At 39.6% G+C, this 20,439-nt stretch overlaps 1 pseudogene; it reads left to right on the plus strand.

Moving 5' to 3' along the window:
• Positions 1-457: 457 nt before the first annotated feature.
• On the plus strand, positions 458-1,204 carry LOC100356362 (large ribosomal subunit protein eL8 pseudogene; annotated as a pseudogene).
• The last annotated feature ends 19,235 nt before the right edge of the window (positions 1,205-20,439 follow it).

A 20,439-nucleotide genomic window follows, 5' to 3' on the forward strand; every position in this document is an offset into this window, starting at 1 on the left:
AATATATCAAATATATATTAAAAACATGGGTTGAGAACTCAGAAAAATGAATTTTATGGGAATATCATGTAAATAACAGTTATAAAAATCCATGCAGACAAATCTGATTAAAAAAAATAAGAAACAGTAAAAATGTAAATTTTCCCAGGAATTTCAACATCCCTCTATCCATTCATTGGTAATAGGAAGCATATATGTATAATATATATATGAAATGAAGTAATGAACATATTCAAGCATTGACTAAAGCTATCGATAACTTGATTTGAATGACATTTATGGAAAACTCCATAGACCAGTATCTGAATACACATACTTTGAGCCCAGGATAGAGTTGCCATGACTGAATGTATCTTGAACCACAAACTAAATTCAGAAATTTAGTAGAATTCAAATCATGTAAACTATGTTGTATGACCATAAAAGACTTAAAGTGCAAACTGCTCTCCTGCAGCCCACCAAGATGATGAAAGGGAAAAAGGCCAAGGGGAAGGAGATGGCTCCCACCCCAGCTGTTGAGAAGAAACAGGAGGCCAAGAAGGTGATAAATCCTCTGTTTTGATAAAAGGCCCAAGAACTTTGGCATTGGATAGGACATCCAGCCCAAGAGGGACCTCACCAGTTTTGTCAAATGGCCCAGCAAAGGCCCATTCTTTATAAGCAGCTGCAGGTGCCTCTTGCCATTAACCAGTTCTCCCAGGCCCTGGACTGCCAGACAGCTATGCAGCTGCTGAGGCTGGCCCACAAGTACAGACCAGAGATGAAGCATGAGAAGAAAGCTGCTGGCCAACGGGACATCACCAACAAGAGACCACCTGTCCTTTTGGCCTGCATAAACACTGTCACTACCTTCATGCAGAATAAGAAGGCTCAGCTGGTGGTGATGGCACATCATATGGATCCCATTGATTTGGTTGTCTTCTTGCCTGTGCTGTGTCATAAGATGGGAGTCCCTACTGCAAAATCGAGGGAAAGACCCAGCTGGCACACCTGGCCCACAGGAAGACCTACTCCGCTTTTGCCCTTATGCTGGTAAATTCAGAAGACAAAGGGACTCTGGCTAAGATGGTGGAAGCCAGCAGGACCAACTGCAATGTCAGATACAATGAGATCTGAGACCACTGCGGAGGCAAACATCCTGGGTCCAAAATCTATGGCTCTCATTGCTAAGCTGGAAAAACTCAAGGCTAAAGAACTGGGGTAAATGTACACTGTTGAGTTCCCTGTACATAATAGTAAAGATTCTCCAAAAACAAGCAAATCAGCTTCCTACAGGTGTCTAGACCATCCCAAAGCATGTGGAAATGAAATAGCATACTCCTGGCCAGCGCCATGGCTCACTAGGCTAATCCTCCGCCTTGTGGCGCTGGCACACCGGGTTCTAGTCCTGGTCGGGGCGCCAGATTCTGTCCCGGTTGCACCTCTTCCAGGCCAGCTCTCTGCTGTGGCCAGGGAGTGCAGTGGAGGATGGCCCAAGTGCTTGGGCCCTGCACCCCATGGGAGACCAGGATAAATACCTGGCTCCTGCCATCGGATCAGCGCAGTGCGCCGGGCCGCAGCACGCCAGCCATGGCAGCCATTGGAGGATGAACCAATGGCAAAGGAAGACCTTTCTCTCTGTCTCTCTCTCTCACTGTCCACTCTGCCTGTCAAAAAAAAAAAAAAAAAAAAAGAAAAGAAAAAAAGAAATAGCATACTCCTTAATAACTCAAAGGTCAAGTAAGAAATAAAAATTGAAAATAGAAGGTACTTTGAATTGAATAACAATACAAATAAAAACGTAATATATCAAAATATGTAGAAAGCACTTACAGTTACTACCTAAAGGGAAATTCACAATTCCAAATGTCTATATAAGAAAATTAGTGAACTTTAAAAAAAAGGTATAAAAAGAAGAGCAAATTATACTCAGAATAACTGAAGAAGAACAAAGAAATAGCAGATTAGGATGTTTACCAATTAAAAAAAAAAGAGAAAAATCACAGAATATGAAAGTGTTTCATTGAGTTCAATAAAATTGATATATTTCTAGCCTGTTGAAAGGGGGGCGGAGAAAGCAAGGAAGAAAGAAATAAAGAGAGAAAGAAAGAAAGAACACACAAATTGCATTCCTCATGTCAGGAGTGAGGTGGTGGTATCGTTATAGTATCTATACATATTAGATGAATGATAATAAGTACATCTGTGTGAATCATATGTACAAACTGTTCACTAGACACAAATTAGTAGGTGTCACTTAACAAGAAATGGATAACTCTAAGTGCCATACACTTGCTTTAAAAAATTGTCACTGTTTTTAAAACCTTCCTACAAGAATAGGGTTCGGCATAGCCCCATGGTAATATTTACAGGATTGGAACTCCTTGACTGGGTAACTTCTAGAAGGTTTTTGTCTTTTTTTTTTTTTTTTTTTTACGGAGAGAGAGCTTCCATCCAGTGGTTCACTCCTCAAATGGCTGCAACAGCATGGGATGGGCCAGGCCAAAGCCAGAAGCCCAGAGCTTCTTCTGGGCTTCTCACATGGGTGCAGAGACCCAGCACTTGGGCCATCTTCAGCTGCTTTCCTAGGCACATTAGCTGGATCAGAAGTGGAGCAGCGAGTCTAGAACCAGCACCCATATGGGCTACCAACATCACAGAGAGAGGCTCAACCTTCTATGCCACAATGCAGGCCCAGAAAACAGCTTCTAAGTTACGCAATGCATTCACTCCAGTTTCCACCCTAGAATGGTGAAATCCATTTCTTTTACCACCTAACAACCTTGGTTTCCTTTCCTTTGTCCCAAGATTGGTGTGTTGTGTATTCACAAATCTTGGGAGTTGGAAAACAGGACTGTATGTTTACTGTGGTAATTATCATCCTCTATGATGACTGTCTGATTGTGAGTGCAAAAGGAAAAATATCGTTGATCCACATGTCAACTATTTAAGATTTACAAATAAGCAGATCATATAATAGAATACAAATCAAAGCACAACAACCTAGCAGAAAGCCAATGGACTGTGCAGTTGACCGGGTATGTGCAGAAGGAGGTAAACTTTCATCACTTGAAACTGTTGCAAGTTCACTGTGTCAATTTTTAAAGCTCAGACTGAATTAAAGATAATTTTGTAAGCACAATGGTTAACCCTTTGTTAATTTACTGAAAAAAGTAGTGGGGGGGAATCATTCAGCAAGGAATCTAGTAATTGTCAGCAGGAAAAATTAAAGCTCATTTGTGACATTTCCCATAATGACTGCCTCCATCATGCGTCCTGATAGATTGGTTTTATTTCAGCTATTGGATTAGCAACATCTCCCTCTGAAGATGATATGAATTAGTGGTACACAGGGAATGATAAATACAGATCATGCTCTAATAATGCCTAATCTCTCTTGTAGATTTACCTGCAACCCAAACAGATAGCTGTCAAGACTTCCTGTGGTGTTGGGAGTAAATAATTGAATTAGTTGTGCAGACAATAAGGAGGTCAATCAATCTGAAACAATATCCAAAATGTTGCCTGAGATTAGACTTCCAACCAGTCAGCCAGGAGTATAACTCTTAGATTGTCTGCTCTTCCTTTGGAAACCTCAACTAAAACAAATCTTAGACTCATTGGGAGATTATATTCAGTTCTGAAAGCACAGCAGTATAATAAAAATGCTTTAAACTCAATTAAAATGCTTAACAATATAATTATTAGAATATCTTTAACAAAATTATCATCATTTTGGCCAGCACCACGGCTCACTTGCCTAATCCCCCACCTGCGGCACTGGCACCCCAAGTTCTAGTTCTAGTTGGGGCACCATATTCTGTCACAGTTGCTCCTCTTCCAGTCCAGCTCTCTGCCGTGGCCTGGGAAGGCAGTGGAGGATGGCCCAAGTGCTTGGGCCCTGCACCCGCATGGAAGACCAGGAGGAAGCACCTGGCTCCTGGCTTCAGATCGGTGCAGCACACCAGCCCCAGCGCATTGGCCCCAGCACATCAGCCCCAGCGCATCAGCCATAGCGGCAATTTTGGGGTGAACCAACGGAAAAGGAAGACCTCTCTCTCTGTCTTTCTCTCTCTCTCTCACTGTCTAACTCTGCCTGTCAAAAAATATCATTATTTATTGTCTGCACCAACACAAAGCACCTTATTCATGGTCTTTATTAGTTATAACCACTCATTGTTATCAATAAGATACAAGAATGTAGTTAGTTTAGTGATATTCAAGTGATGTTCAGTCAATGCATCGTCACTCAATGAAAGTGTCTGGGAAAATGGCTGAAATATAAGCAATCTAGGTGGAAATAAAAATGAATTTGCCATATTCTCTGTTAGTAGATTATTGAGCCTTGATTCTAATATACCAGCTTCAGACAAGACAAACAACTCTAGTAAGGATACTCTGTGTGTAATTTCTCTACGTTTGCACATATTCTTTTCTCAGATTCCCTAATTTTTTAATTGAAATATGATTATCCCTGGCCACTCAACTGTATGTGCATCTCTGATATAATTTCATAAAATAAAAGTAGACTGAATTGCCTTCAAGTCAAGTAATATGGATGAACTCTCATGCAGATGTACAATCATGAAATTTATAAACATTATCAACAACTGGCACCATGTGATAATTCAACAGGTCAGATTTTACCTTCATGCTATTTTCTCTGAGCCCTAATTTACTTCCTTTGATGTGGAACATAATTCCCTTCATATATATTTATTAAACTTCATCCCTAATATAAATACTAATTAAAGTAAAATTAACTTGTTTCTCTTATCTTATCCAAAGCACCTAAATTTACTTCATCACTATTTGTAAGAGTATAATATAATTATGCTATTCATAGACTTTATAAATTGTTCTAATTGTTCTACCTTATGGTTTCTCATTATATCTGTGTAAATTATTTTCCCCTGAGAAGACAGTGAACTGAAAGGGTACTATGAGATATGTAATTTCTTTTTCTAGAGATTTTTAAATAATTAAATGGATACCTGCAGTTCTTAACAAAATCCTATAAGGTTGCAAGTAAGGTAGATATTTAGAGATGTTTTATCTCTAGAATTGCAGAACTGTAGGAAGCAGTTAAATAGGAAAACTAGCTAAAGAAATACTTAAGTGATTCTACAGTTTGTTGTCAAGTGAAATTAAAAATGCATACATTTCCCCTAACACAATATAGATTTTCACACCTAAAATGAAATCAATGAAAATAAACATGTTTATGTAGCAAAATTATCTTAATAGAATCTGAACTACATTTATGATAAAGAATCACCTTGGCAAAATACAGCAGGAGGGATTCTGCATGATATGCCAAGACCCTCTGGGTGAAGGACTTGATACAAATCCAAGGGAGAAAGGTATTCTCGTTTCTAAAATAAGAAATGTATGTGACTCTGGGCCTGCTGTGCTAAGCACACTAGAAATAAGTTCCAATGGCCATAAATCAGGACAAGCAACAACACATGATCAAACAAAGATCCTTCTCTCTTTCCTATGTGTTAGCATTCGTCATAACTGCTAATAATATTATGGAGAATAGCATACATAACATTGTGAAAGATCTTTGACATAGGGATTCTTTTGGAAAATTAAAAACCACTCAATCAGGAGTTACTACTCTGAAAGAAAGTGATAAAATATCATCATATTCCCATTTTAAAAGCATTGTATGTGAAAATCATGGCTTAGTGTCTAGTGCTGTGTCATAGCAGGTGAAGCTGCTACCTTCAACACTAGCATCCCTTATGGGACTCAGCTCAAGTTCTGGTTACTCCACTTGTGATCCAGCCCCCTGAGAATGCACAACAGAAAACAGTACATAATGGTCCAAGGACATGGATCTCTGCCACGCACATGGAGACCTGGAAGAAGTTTCTGGCTCCTGGCTTCAGCCTGGCCTAGCCCTGGCTGTTGTGGCTATCTGGGGAGCAACTAGCAGATGAAGTTCTATCTTCCCCCTTCTCTCTGTTACTTTGACTCTCAAGTAAATAAATAAATCTTTAAATGAAGAAAGAAAAGAAGAAGGGAGGGAGGAAGGAAGGAAGGAGTTAGGAAGGAAGAAAACAAACTATGACTTAAAAAGTAAATGTTGGGTTACTCACTACTGGGATGAAAGTCTCATCTTGGGTAACTAAATACCTCACTAACATTTTTCTAAATATGCACATACTGACCAGTGCCACAGCTCACTTGGCTAATCCTCCACCTGTAGCGCCAGCACCCCGGATTCTAGTCTCAGTTGGGGCACCGGATTCTGTCCAGTTACTCCTCTTCCAGTCCAGCTCTCTGCTGTAGCCCGGGAAGGCAGTGGAGGATGGCCCGAGTGCTTGGGCCCTGCACCCGCATGAGAGACCAGGAGGAAGCACCTTGCTCCTAGCTTCCGATCATCACAGTGCGCCAGCCGTAGCGGCCATTTGGGGGTGAACCAACAGAAAAGGGAAGACCTTTCTCTCTCTCTCTCTTTCTCTCTCTCTCTCACTGTCTAACTCTGCATGTCAAGAAAATAAAAAATAAAAAAAATAACATTATTTAGCAGTGCCAGTATCAGCTTCATATTATAGAATCAGTGTTTATAAAACTGTAAATTACTTACTGGTGAAATATTGGTCTACTGAGCTAAGTAAATCTTCCAAATTTTGATAAATTAATTTACATTACTTTTAGAAGAACTTTGGATATCATCATAGAACTCATCAAAAAAGTTCAGAATTCTGCTTTAAATGAAAATCCAACTTTTATCACAAGCAACATGTAGTTACATCTGCTGCTAAGAAATAACATATCTCATTTTGTTCTCTTTAGAGAAAATATCTAACAAACATTCATGTGTGAAAATGCATAGTTTTATTAGTCATTCTTTCAAGAAAAAAATGACATTTGCTTCATATTTTCATGTTTGCATAACACATTGTCTTATATCATACCTTTGGTATGAAGCAGAAATGCATAGTGCCTACTCTCCATTTTGTCATATAGATTTTCTTAATAGGTTCCTTTTTTAGATTTTATTTAAGGTACACAATATTCCACAGTGCTTTGGCCATCCTCCTCGACTTTTTCATATTTGTTAGCAGGCAGTGGGATTGGTACTGGAGCAGCCAGGACTCAAACCAGTATCCATAAGGGGTGCCAGCATGGCAGATCAGAGCTTTAACCCACTACATCACAGCTCCAACCCTTAAACTACCCTCTAAACATTGATTTTGCTGAGTTGCATAAGGTTTGTTGTTTTATTGTCATCTCCAACTGTTTCCAAGAGTTTTTTTTTTATTTCTCTTTTGATTTCTTCTGTGATCCACTGTTCATTCAGGAGCATGTTTTTCATTCTCCACGTGTTTACATATGTTCTTAGTATTTGTGAGTTGTTAATTTCCAGCTTTATTCCATTGTGGTCCAAAAAGTTACATAATATGTTATGATTTTTTTTTAATTTGCTGAGACTTGCTTTAAGGCCTAGCATATTGTCTACTCTAGAGAAAGTTCCATGCACTGATGAAAAGAATGTGTATTCAGCAACTGTAGGATAGACATTCTGTAGATATCAATTAGGTCCATTTGGTCCATATTATCAATTAACTCTGTTGTTTCCTTGCTGATTTTCTGTCTGGCTGATCTGTCCATTGCTGAAAGTGGGGTATTCAAGCCCCCGTTACTATTCTACTAGGGACTATGTCACACTTTAGATCCACTAACATTTGTTTTAAAGGTTAGGCTCTCTGAGATTGGGTGCAAATACATTTATTATAGTCACATATTACCATTGAATTGATCATTTAATCATTATATAGTGTCCTTCTTTGTATCTTTTAATAGTTTTTGTGTTAAGGTCTCTTTTGTCTGATATTAGGATGGCTGTACCTGCTCATTTCTGCTTTCCATTAACATGGAATACTTTTTCCATGCTTTCACTTTCAGTTTTCCTATACCTTTGTTAGTGAGGTGTGCTTCTTATAGGCAGAAAATAGTTGGGTTTGATTTTTATTCCTTTCAGCTAGCCTGTGTCTTTTAATTTCAGAATTTAGACCATTTATATAGAAGGTTACTATTGATAAAGTAATGACTCATCCCTGCCATTTTCCCCTTCATTTTCCTATTGCTTGCTTTGCATTTACTTTTACTTTTATTGAGAAATTTTCTGCATTATAGTCTTTCATAATAATGACCATCTTTCTTTGTTTCTGTGTGTAGCACATCATTAAGCATCTTTTGTAAGGATGGACAAGTCGTGACAAATTCTTTGAAGTTCTATGCTTTATGGAAGGTCTTTATTCCACAAATGAAATATTATAAATAAAGAATTCAATATGTCAAATATAAAATACAGTGGAAAGCCTTAAAAACAGACTTGGAGAAACAGAAGAAAGAATATCAGAACTAGAAGACAAAGTTTCAGAAATTTTTCAGTCATAGAAAAAAAGAAGAAATTAGAAAAATTTTCCTCATCATGAAGCACTGGCCAGAGCTCCCTGGGCACACTTCTGCTCTGCCCCACTAGCCTGTCCTGTCCACAGTGAGGCAGACATTTCCAGAGCCAGCTGCCATTGGGTGCTCCCCCAGGCAGTTTGAGCTCTGGAGCCTGTGATAGGTTGAGAGGCTGGGGGCACCTCATATTGGTATATGGGCGCCCAGCTCCTTGTCAGTTCTCCCAGCCAGACTCAAAATCATCAGGGAACACAGACTTTTCCCTCTGGTAGAATCTTTGAGTCACGCATGTGCACAGTAACCTCCCACTGAATGTTGCCTTCTCCCGACTCATTGCAGTGTGTGTAAACCTGAGCTGCTAAGGCTGTTACTGCGGACAAGATGGTTATTTGTTATTTGCTGGGTGTGCATTAAATGCAGTTGCTGCTTATGCACCCTTCCTCTCTCAGCCACTTGCCAGGCACCATTTCTGGGGTGAAGGGGAGAGAGAAACTTGCTTCTTTTTTATTCATTGGTCAGTGTTACCCTATCCCCCATGGGGCTGCAGGCAGGGCTCATGCTAAGCTCTCCTCTGGCTATTTGTCCAGTGGCATGGCTCCTGCAGTCCAATCTCCCCTTACTCTCCAAAGCTGGTGCTTTCTCCAGTTCTTTGCTGCTGAGTCTTATGTTGTGTCCATGCTTGTGCTGCACATCCACAGCTTCCTCACTGATCCCTGGGGTTCTTCTTCCTGCCGTAGAATTCCCACTGTCGTTTTCTCTCTTCTTCTCCCCTGAGATGTACGCCCTCCACTTTTTTTTTAAAATTTTTTTTACTATTTGCCCCTTTCTTAGAGCAGTACACCCTTCTCTATTCTGCCATCTTACTCCTCCCCATCCCCTCAGAAATCATCACCTAGATGTTTAGAAACATGTTTGATTAAGACTCAAGAAAATACAATGTATACATTTTTTATCAAGTAAAACCTTTTTCCTTAACTTCCTAGTATTATCTTGTTTTTACTAAGTTGCACAAAGTTTCAACCACCATAAATTTATACCACTTACAAAGGTCAATTTAATGAAGAAAGCTGATAATATTTTAATGTTATTTTGTAAACACTAGTGGCTTCATGGATGCCCAGACAATAAAAGACTGCATTTGAAGAACCTTTGACATTAAGAATAATTTTAATTAATATCATTGGTTATAAGAATAATCTAGACATATTGAGTTTATGCCTGGCTCAGTACATTATTTCACCCAATTTTTGTTATTACCCCTTAAAATATGTCTAAGACTTTTAGATAACCATCTGATTTAAAATCTATAAAACAGACTTTTTAGACATTTATTTACTACAAAGTAATAAATAAAGTAACAAAGTTAGATTCCATCTTACTCAAGGAAAATTAAAATTCAAAACAGCATTTAGAACAAAGTCATGCCTGGTAATTAAGAAAAAAGCTTTAAGCTGCCCAATAAAACATCATTCATAATTCTGCTAAGTAAATCGTGTTCAACTAATTGTATTGCTTTATGAGGTTTTTATTAAATACACTTATTTACTTACTTACTTATTTAAAAGGCACAGTGAGCAGGGGAGGGGGGGCGGGGGAGGAGAGGGAGAGGAAGAGGGAGAGAGATCTTCCATCTGCTGGTTCACTCTCCAATGACTGCAATTGCTGGGGCTGGGTGAGGCTGAAGCCAAGAGCCAGGAACTCTGTCCACATTTCCCATATGGTCATCTTCTACATTCCAGGCTCAATAGCAGGGAGCTGCATTGGTAATGGAGCAGCTGGGCCTCGAACTGTCACTCAGACAGTATGCTGGAGCAGCAGGCAGTAACTTAACTCTCTATGCCACATGGCAACTCATGTCCTGGCTGCTCCACTTCTGATCCAGCTCCCTGATAATAGCCTGAGAAAATCAGCAGAAAATTACCTAAGTGTTTGCGCCCCTGCAAAGCCAGCATCCCATAAGGCCACAGGTTCCTATCCCATATGCTCCCCTTCTGACTCAGCTCTCTGCTCTGACCTGGGACAGAGGGGCAGTGGGGAATGGCTCAAGTTCTTGGGGCCCTGCACCTGCATGGGAGACCTGGGTGAAGTTCCTGACTCCTGGTTTCGGGTCAGTCCCACTCCAGCTGTTGTACCATTTGGGGAGTGAACCAGCAGATGGAAGACCTTTCTCTCTGTCTCTCCCTGTGACTGTACCTCTCAAGTAAATACATAATAATCTTTAAAAATTAATTTGGGGCCAGTGCCGCGGCTCACTAGGCTAATCCTCCGCCTAGCGGCGCCAGCACACCGGGTTCTAATCCCCGTTGGGGCGCCAGATTCTGTCCCGGTTGCCCCTCTTCCAGGCCAGCTCTCTGCTGTGGCCAGGGAGTGCAGTGGAGGATGGCCCAAGTGCTTGGGCCCTGCACCCCATGGGAGACCTGGATAAGTACCTGGCTCCTGCCATCGGATCAGTGCGGTGCACCGGCCGCAGCGCGCCATTCGTGGTGGCCATTGGAGGGTGAACCAACGGCAAGGGAAGACCTTTCTCTCTGTCTCTCTCTCTCACTGTCCACTCTGCCTGTCAAAAAAAAAATAATTTGTAAGAAAAAATGAATTAACACATGTAAAATTCACAGAAAAATACCAGAAATTATAAATAATGAATACTTTCATATTCTTCATCAGGATAAGTGGTGAAAATCTTAAAAATGAAAAGAAGATCATTGAGTTGTTCCGGTCCATCATATGGGTTTCCCACTGCTTAACTCTCTTTGAGCCATTTTACAAATTTTTGAATTGTGGAGAACTGATAGAAATGCAAAATATTAATGTGAGGTAGAAAACAATTGTGGATGTTGATGAATTTTATAAATAGACCTGAGAATTTACTTCCACATTCCTGACTATCTAGTGTGTGTTTGTCTCTTCTTTGAGCACACTGAAATGTCTTTCTGGTTCCCTTATTAATTATTGGATTATAAAATCTTTGATGAGTTTGGCCGGTGCCATAGCTCAATAGGCTAATCCTCCACCTGTGGCACCGGCACACCAGGTTCTAGTCCTGGTCGGGGCGCCGGATTCTGTCCTGGTTGCCACTCTTCCAGGCCAGCTCTCTGCTGTGGCCCGGAAGTGCAGTGGAGGATGGCCCAAGTGCTTGGGTCCTGCACCCATGGGAGACCAGGAGAAGTACCTGGCTCCTACAGGATTAGCACGGTGCACCGGCCACAGAGCACCGACCGCGGCGGCCATTGGAGGGTGAACCAACGGCAAAAGGAAGACCTTTCTCCCTGTCTCTCTCTTTCACTGTCCACTCTGCCTGTCAAAAAAAAATCTTTGATGAGTTCATTTTTATTTTTATTTTTTTAATTTTTTTAATTTTTTATTTTTTTAATTTTTTTTTTGACAGGCAGAGTGGACAGTGAAAGAGAGAGACAGGGAGAAAGGTCTTCCTTTTGCCGTTGGTTCACCCTCCAATGGCCGCCGCGGTCGGTGCGCTGTGGCCGGCGCACCGCGCTGATCCGATGGCAGGAGCCAGGTACTTCTCCTGGTCTCCCATGGGGTGCAGGGCCCAAGCACTTGGGCCATCCTCCACTGTACTCCCAGGCCACAGCAGAGAGCTGGCCTGGAAGAGGGGCAACCGGGACAGAATCCGGTGCCCCGACCGGGACTAGAACCCGGTGTGCCAGCGCCGCAAGGCGGAGGATCAGCCTAGTGAGCCGCGGCGCTGGCCCCATTTTTATTTTTATTATTATTTTTATAATTATTTGAACACTTTAAAATTTTATTTTAACACTTCATTTATGGAAAGATATCTGATATTAATTGAAGGGGAAAGCATACAATGAGGAGAATCAATGTAATTTTGGAATATGGCAGGACCAGGTGGTGCAGCTTATTAGAGACAGCCCTGGAAGTCCTCAGAAGTCATTTGACGCTGAGTTATCAAATCTGAAATAATCACTTACTTTTTCAATATTGAGCAAAGATTGGAAAGTGAATACAGTATTTTTATGGTGACTTTTAAAAATCAATGTTTAAATATTTTATTCTATGCTTAGTTATCCAGAACATTTATGTAAATATTCTCATTTCCTAGGGAAACTCCATATACAAAATGTTATCTAACCTAAGGGATTTTGCGCTCCTCCTGTTGCACCACAGTAATTTAAGCTGGATCCCAGAGTGTTCTGACCAAGGTTATATTCTGGAACTGGAAGCAGCAAATCCTAAGTTGTTTCTCTCCCACTCCTTTTCCACAAGCAGCATAAAAATTCACATAACCAACACATTGAGTTCTGAATCCATTATATGATGATCAATTTTATCACCTAAAAACGAATTTTATTTCATATACAATTTAAAATCTAATCATTAAGAATTTTTAAATGTGCTTGCTTTTAAGATACTTCTTTTTATTTTGTCTTATTATATGACCCATAGAAATATATGATTATATTTATTATACTAATATAATAAATCACAAAGGAAAAGCTCATTAATTTCCAGATCATCAGGGAAGTTATTGTGGTACAACTGATTAAGCTGCCACTTGGGCTGCCCACCTCCCATATTAGAGTGCTGGTTCAAGTTCTGGATACCTCACACTTCCAGGTCTGTCTTCTGGCTTTACCATGGCCTAGCCTTTGCTATTGTTGTAGGCATTTGGAAAATAAATCAGCGAATGAAAGAACTGGCACTCTCTCTATCTCTGCCCTCTCACCAATCCCCCTGTCACTCTGCCTTCCAAATAAAATAAATAAACCTTTATTAAGATGTGAAGATAATTAGAATCTGGGCAGACAAGGACTAAAGTAGTATCCACATTTTTATCAATTCATTACAGAAAATAATTTACTGAGTATACCAAGTGTGCAACACTTCCAAATGTCTTCTATATTTAAAGAGAGTGAAATATCTTAAGGCTTTAAGCATTGAGTTATAGATAATCCTTATAATAACAACAGCTAATTGTTATTTACTAATTTAAGATATCTGTTTTTATGTTTGAGATAGGCTGGAATGTCACTACACATTGTATTCAGAGTTTTGGTAGAATTTTCCATAAATCAAAGTAACCTTTCTGACAAATGAGTAAAAATACTGGGTGTTTCCTTGTATGCACTAAAGAGAAACATGATTTTAGTCTTAAAATATCTGAATATCACTGCATTTGTTCAAATGCATTAAATGCATTGCATCGCCTGTTTTATAGCAAGGATGTAGTACCTAACTTTTCTGGTGTTTTTATTTCAAGAAGGAATTCAATTATGTCCTCCTACTCATGCAAAAAGTGAAACCTTATACATCAAAATGGCAAGATCAGGCTGCAGAGTGGGGAGTTTTGCCAACTATCACAAACCAGGGAAGCTGTAATACAGATTTGCACCTTCATGCCAAGCTTCTGGCGTGCAATTATGGAAGTAGAAGTGAAACCCAAACCTTCTGCAAAACTAGTGCTTGCTCCAGGATAAAACAGCATTTTCCAGTTATTGTACATGTACTTCTTTATAGTAGATTAATTAACTACATTCTGGCTCAAGAGTTCTTCCATATTCTTTCATTTTGGACAAATTAGACTTGTACAAAAATAATATAAATCAATTGAACTCAAAAATTCTACTTACTAATATCAAAATGAGGGGGTAGAGAAGAGAGTCATAGATAATGAAGAGAAAAAAGATCCTGTTTATGGGAAGACACTAATGAGGTAAAGTGACCATACTATTAAATTATAGAATCATCCAAACATAAGCTCAGATTTTATCCCCCTCTAATCATAAATTATGCAAACCTGCTGCCAGTTAAGTGTTCTTAGTCACATGGGGAACTCTTACAGCCACAATAGTCTACTTGAGGAAATACTGCAAAAAGCAGAGAGCTACTGCAGTCTCCCTTGGCTACAAAGTCCTCCAACACTGAAAGAAAGAAGTCTGCTATTTCTACAAGTTCCCTTTCAGCCTTGTGTCACATTCAGGTATTTCTTCACCCATTCACAATGGTGTGACTTCTGGATTTATGTAGATGTGATGACCATCAGTGTAAACTTTTATGAGTAAGTAAAAAATACCTCCTTCTTTGCAGCTTTATAAGTAAAAATGATGTTGTTCCCAAGCCAGCACTGTGGCAAAGAGGGTTACTCTGCTGTCTATGATGCTTCCATCCATTTGGGCACCAGTTCGAGTCCTGGCTATTCCACTTCCATTCCAGCTCCTTGCTAATGATCATTTGAAAGCAGAAAGAGCTGGTCCAGGTGCTAGGGCTCCTTGCAATGCACATTAGAGACTCAGTTGGTATGTAGGCTCCTAGATCCCACCTGGCTCAGCCCCAGCCATTGTGGCCATTTGGGACATGAACCATTGGATGGAAGATCTTTCCCTTTCTCTATCTCTCCCTTTCTTTCTCTAACTGTGCTTTACAACTGAATAAAATCTATCTTAAAAAACATTTTAAAGTTATGTTTTCCATTGCACCAATAACATTCAAACCCATTAGGAAGGAAACATTTGTCTTTCACAATGTTAAATAAAATCATTTCAAGGGTCCAGTGTTGAGGAGCATGGTTAAGCTGCACCTGGACCCCGGCATCCAAGTGAGCGGCAGTTTGTGCCAGGCTCCTCTACTACCAATCCAGTTTCCTGCTAATGCACTTGGGAAGGCAGCAGAAGATGGCTCTAGTACTTGGGTCCCTGAACCTCTGTGGGAGACCCAAAAAGACTTCCAGGCTCTTGCTTCAGCCTGACTGAGCCAGCTGATGAAGCTATTTAGGGAGTGAATGAGCAGTATGAAGATCTCTTGTGCTCTCTCTCTTTCTCCCCACCCCACCCCCATAACTCTGCCTTTCGAATAAAATAACCTTTAAAATAAAAATAAAAATCATTTCAAGACCATGAGGAAGATAATTTTTTCAGTCTTATATGGTTATTACTTTGCACTATATGAGGTCACTTTAAAAAGTTTATGTAAAATAGATTTAAAAGATAAGTTTGGTTTGGTGCAAAGGTTTTTTATATATTTGCAAAGTCTTTTCATAATGTGCATTTTCCATAAGCTATTTAGATATTCCTCACATGCAAGAATTTCAAATTTTGGCACTACAGTATTCTTTGATTACATTTTCTATGAACTTTTTGAAGTACCCTCTTGCTTATAACTAAAACATGTCTTCCAAGAATTGTGTACTCCAGTGAAATAATAGTACTGTGATAAGAATAGGCTGTGATAAGAATGAAATACAAGTGTTTGGGTCCCTGCCACCCATGTAGGAGACCAAGCCAGAGCTCCTGACTCACTTTTGCCTGGTTCGGGCCTGGCTCAGCCATGGCCAGTGCAGCTATCTGGGAGTGAACAAGCGGATGGAGAACCCCTCTCTTTCTTTGTATCTCACTCTCTTTCTGTAAATCATTCAAATCAATTAATCTTTTTAAAAAATTGGTTCAATTCCTTATATTTAAAGTTTAAATAAAACATAATTATCAATCCAAATACTAATATTAATTATATTTCATTCTTACACAAATCAATATTTAATCATATCTTTCTCATCTTTCTCTTTAAAATGTATATAAATTCAATGCATGAAATAAGATCTTTTAAAAAGTTTTAGGTTTTGATTACACTATCATTAATAAAGTCTTCATTAATTCCATAAATTCAAGCTTACTTTCTTTCACTCAATTGTTAAAGCCATGATCCTAGAAAATGCAAATGTAAATAAGAAGGCTTTTTAAATCTGATGTTAATGCTGGCATGTTGTCTTCTGACCTTTCCTGGTCCTGTCTGGAAGGCAGAAGTCTCATTCTGTTCCAGCAAAATGCTTTATTCATGACTTTGAAAAATACCAGGATCAAAAGGGGGAGGATCTAATTCAATTCAGTTTGTTCAAGTGGACAGAGGAGATGTTCTTTCATTCAAATAACAAGGACATTTGATTGAGAGAAATCACAGTACTGCCTTCATCAAGAAGAGCATACATCTTGCTTTATGATTTCTGCTTTGAATATTTCTTTGCTGCTCAGCTATCAATGGTCAGATTCAAACAGCAGTCTAAAAATAAAACAATTAGCAATCTTTGCCAAAAAGGAAGAAAAAGATGCATTTCATTATCAACAGCTAATAAGCATAAGTTACCATTTTATGTGTTTCTATTCTTTCGAAACCTTGGATAGGGCTGGGAGATACCACTTCTCAAACTTTGCATTGAGAGAATACTATTTACATAGCACCAATCTACCTAACCAGATTATAATCTAAGGATATAGAACTACTCTCACTAGCATCTCTTATGGATAAAACAAAGGACATTCCAAATTTGTTACAAAATAATTACCTAAGAGTTCCTATTCCACCCATATTTTACCAAAGCGGGAACAAATCTTACTGTCTTTTCTTGTTTACAAAAAAATTGTTTATTTCAGTGATTTGCACTGATGTTTGGTCATATGATGAGGAAACAAAACAAAAGACCAAGGGATCTTGAGAACACAAATTACAATAAAAATAAAATTAGGAGGCCTGGGAGAGTTTATTTCTATTATATTGGGACTTTGGGGGGAATATGAGATTTGATACAAATGTAGGACTCTGAGGAAAATATGATGCATCATGGCAGGCTGCCTGAAACTTGGTACATTACTACTCCCCTGATCAGCCTCATGGATGTCAGCACCTGGCACTTCAGCCTCGTTGAATATGGAGCTCCATGCAGCTGGGGAGGGCTCTCACTCTCAGCTGCACCTCAATATTAAATGAGGAGCTTTTATGACACATGTGAGGCTGGGTTTGTTCCCTTACCCAACCAAATCTAGGTTCTTGGAGAGGGGATCCAAGCTCAGATATTGTTTAAATCTTGCTGCAAAAGATTCCAACGTAACAGACAGGACTGCTAGGCACCTATTTGGGGGAAAATACAGGATTTTTAAAGTGGCAAGGTAAATTTGAGATATTTATGATTCAGGATGTAGAAAAGTACATGTTTTCTATTCCAAGACTCATTTGAAATGTCCTAGGTTGTAGATACCACCTGTGGATGCAGGTTCTGGATAATACTCAATGTGACATGTTATGACAAAAGGAAGAATGTGGATATTACAGTTGCTCATTGCTATCCTCTTTCTTCTGCTGTTGATCAGATCCAGGTTGTTAGAGCAGCAACAACCACCCCATTTCCCTCTCATAACACTGGCAATGGTATTGCCAACTGCATCCCTCTCTTTCACAAAACAGGTGGTCTATTCAAGTGGAAACACGATCCTTAAGTAAACTTGACATGGTAGATAATTGCTTTGATGCTATAGAGTCCATGAGATTTGAGATTTGATATACTGAAATATGTGGACTTGCTGATCTTATCCTTAGAAATAGGAAGGTGGACAGCAAGGTAGCTGTGTGGAACAGCGAGGATGCACCTGTGGTTCTACAAAAAAAGAGGCTACAAAGAAGACTGCTGGCACAGCTCTGAGTAAAGATACAGCTCTCATGATCAGCAATGAATGATTGGTGGAAACAGAGAAGAGCTGAGAACATTATCTGATGCTACCAATCCTCTTACCTTCAACCGACAAAGAACAGGGAGTCAATTATTACATAAGGTGGTTTCTGTCCATTCTTGTTCTTTATCAAAAAATCAGGCATTCACACAGACAGCTTCAAAAAAAGTATATACAGATTGAAAATATGGTGGGGCTGTGTAAAAGTACAGTATTTCCAAGAAATTGATTCCAACACATAATTTCTATACATCATTTACAGCCAATATTTGACGTCTTTTCTATGCTGCCTTTTTATCAGCATGTTAATGTGAATTCAGAGATAATGATAGAAATCTCAGACACTCTAAGAAAATGATCTCATTGATAACATTTCAAAATTGGGTTAAGATCTTTGTGATATTAAAATGATTTAATAGTAAGGGAACAAAAGAATATTAAACTCTGCTACACAGCAGAGAAAACTGCACAAGGTTCTCCATGGATTTTTTTAAAGATTATTTATTTATTTATTTATTTGACAGGTAGAGTTATTACAGTGAGAGAGAGACAGAGAGAAGGTCTTCCATTCGATGGTTCACCCCCCAAATGGCTGCAACGGACAGAGCTATGCTGATCCAAAGCCAGGAGCCAGATGCCTCTTCCTGGTCTCCCACACAGGTGCAGGGGCCCATCCTCCATTGCTCTCCCAGGCCACAGCAGAGAGCTGGACTGGAAGAGGAGCAACCAGGACTAGTACCTGATACCCATATGGGATTCCAGTGCCGCAGGAGGAGGATTAACCTAGTGCACCATGGCACCGGCCCCTCTCCATGGATTTTTGATTGTCTTGGAAGGTCTTTATTTCACTTTAATTTATGAATCAGAAATTTGCTGGATAAAGCATTCTGGGTTAGGAGATTTTTAAAATTTTTGTTGTTTGTTCGTTTCTTTTAGAAATTGAAGCAGGAAAATAACACTAAAAGAACCTCTAGGAAATACGCAAATATGTGGAGACTGAACAACATTCTCTTTAACTAGTTAGTAGTGGGTCATAGAAGAAATAAAAATGAAATGACAAAAATTGAAAATGAAAACACAGCATATAAAAACTTATGGGATACTGGATACCCAAGATGGCTGAATGGCTGAATAGTGAGAAGCCGCATTGACCCAAGTCACAGAAAGATATAAGAAGCACAAAGGAAGGATGATCTTCCCAAGGTATAGAGTGATAGAATTTTTCAGTGAAGAATGAGCAGAACAAAATAGAGACTCCACGGATCAGCAAGGAGAGAGAAAAGACATGCCACTGCCAGCCATTCCAGTATCTACACAGCCAGCTTATGCTGGGAAGTGACGTCTTTCCAGGCCAAGGTGAGAAGAGGCTTCCCCAGCCCCTACCACTTGAGGCTTTGAAGGAGAATTCCACAATTCCCAGTGGCTTTGAGTCTCTCCTGGGGAGTTGACTGGGGTCTAAGCAACTGCTTTGCTTCATAAAGTGAGGCCAAATTGTTTACCCCCACTTCCTCCACCGAAGCACCAGAAGCTGGTGAGATCAGGATGGGGCAGCTTTCATGGGGAAGAGCAGATCTCCTGCACCTTACGGGGGTTCTGGGCACAGGACACAGACCTGAGAGAGTCATGGATTGTGGCTAGATTCCTGAGCACCTGCCCGATCTGCCTGCAGAGCCTCAGAGTTCCTCGTCCACTGGGGATGGATCTTGCAGAGGGGTTGGGGACACACTTGAATGGGTCAGGGTGTTCTCTGTGGTGCAGGTGCCTAAGTGGGTGTGGTGTGCTGGCACCATGACCATTTTTAGGTGTGAGTCATTTGGTTCACTAGAGCTCACAAAAGGGCTGCGATTCTGAAGATACTACCTGGCTCCATCATCCCCTCCTCCCACTGACATTAGCAAGAAGTGCTCTGCCACACCCAATTTGTGTGTTGCACTGGACTCTTGCCCACCCAAAAACAGTTGCCATAGCTCCGTGATCCAAACCAGCACGCACTCCTGGAACTCAAGTGTAAGCCTTGGACACTCCACCAAGTTCCAGAAGCACATTTCCAGAGAATAAAGTATTAAATCAAAGAAAAAGAATCTTCCAGAGGAAATAGTAACAAGAGATAACCCAGATGCATAAATATCAATGTGGAAGCACAAGAAACATGAGCAAGGAAGACAATATGACTTCTCAAAAGGAACAGAATAATATGTTGATGTTGGACTATGAAGAACTGGAGATTGATGAAACTCCTAAAAAATGATTTTTTAAAAATGATTGTAAGATTACTAAAATAGATAGAAAAGAATATAGATAAATGTTTAAATTAAATTAGAAAATCTGTGACATGGATGAGAAATTCAGCAAATAGAAATATTCAAAAGGAATACATATAATATTGCAAATTAAGTGCTCAATAAAAAAACAAATAAAATACAGCAGAAAGTCTTAATAATGAAGCAGAAGAAAAAATATAGGATCTAGAAGACAGGAAGAAATACAAAGAATGAAAAATGTGTTTGCAATCTATGGTATAGCATCAAGTGACTAAACACATGAGCCTTAGGAATTCCTGAAAGTATGA

The sequence above is a fragment of the Oryctolagus cuniculus genome, chromosome 3, assembly GCF_964237555.1.
Source record: "Oryctolagus cuniculus chromosome 3, mOryCun1.1, whole genome shotgun sequence".
NCBI lineage: Eukaryota > Metazoa > Chordata > Mammalia > Lagomorpha > Leporidae > Oryctolagus > Oryctolagus cuniculus.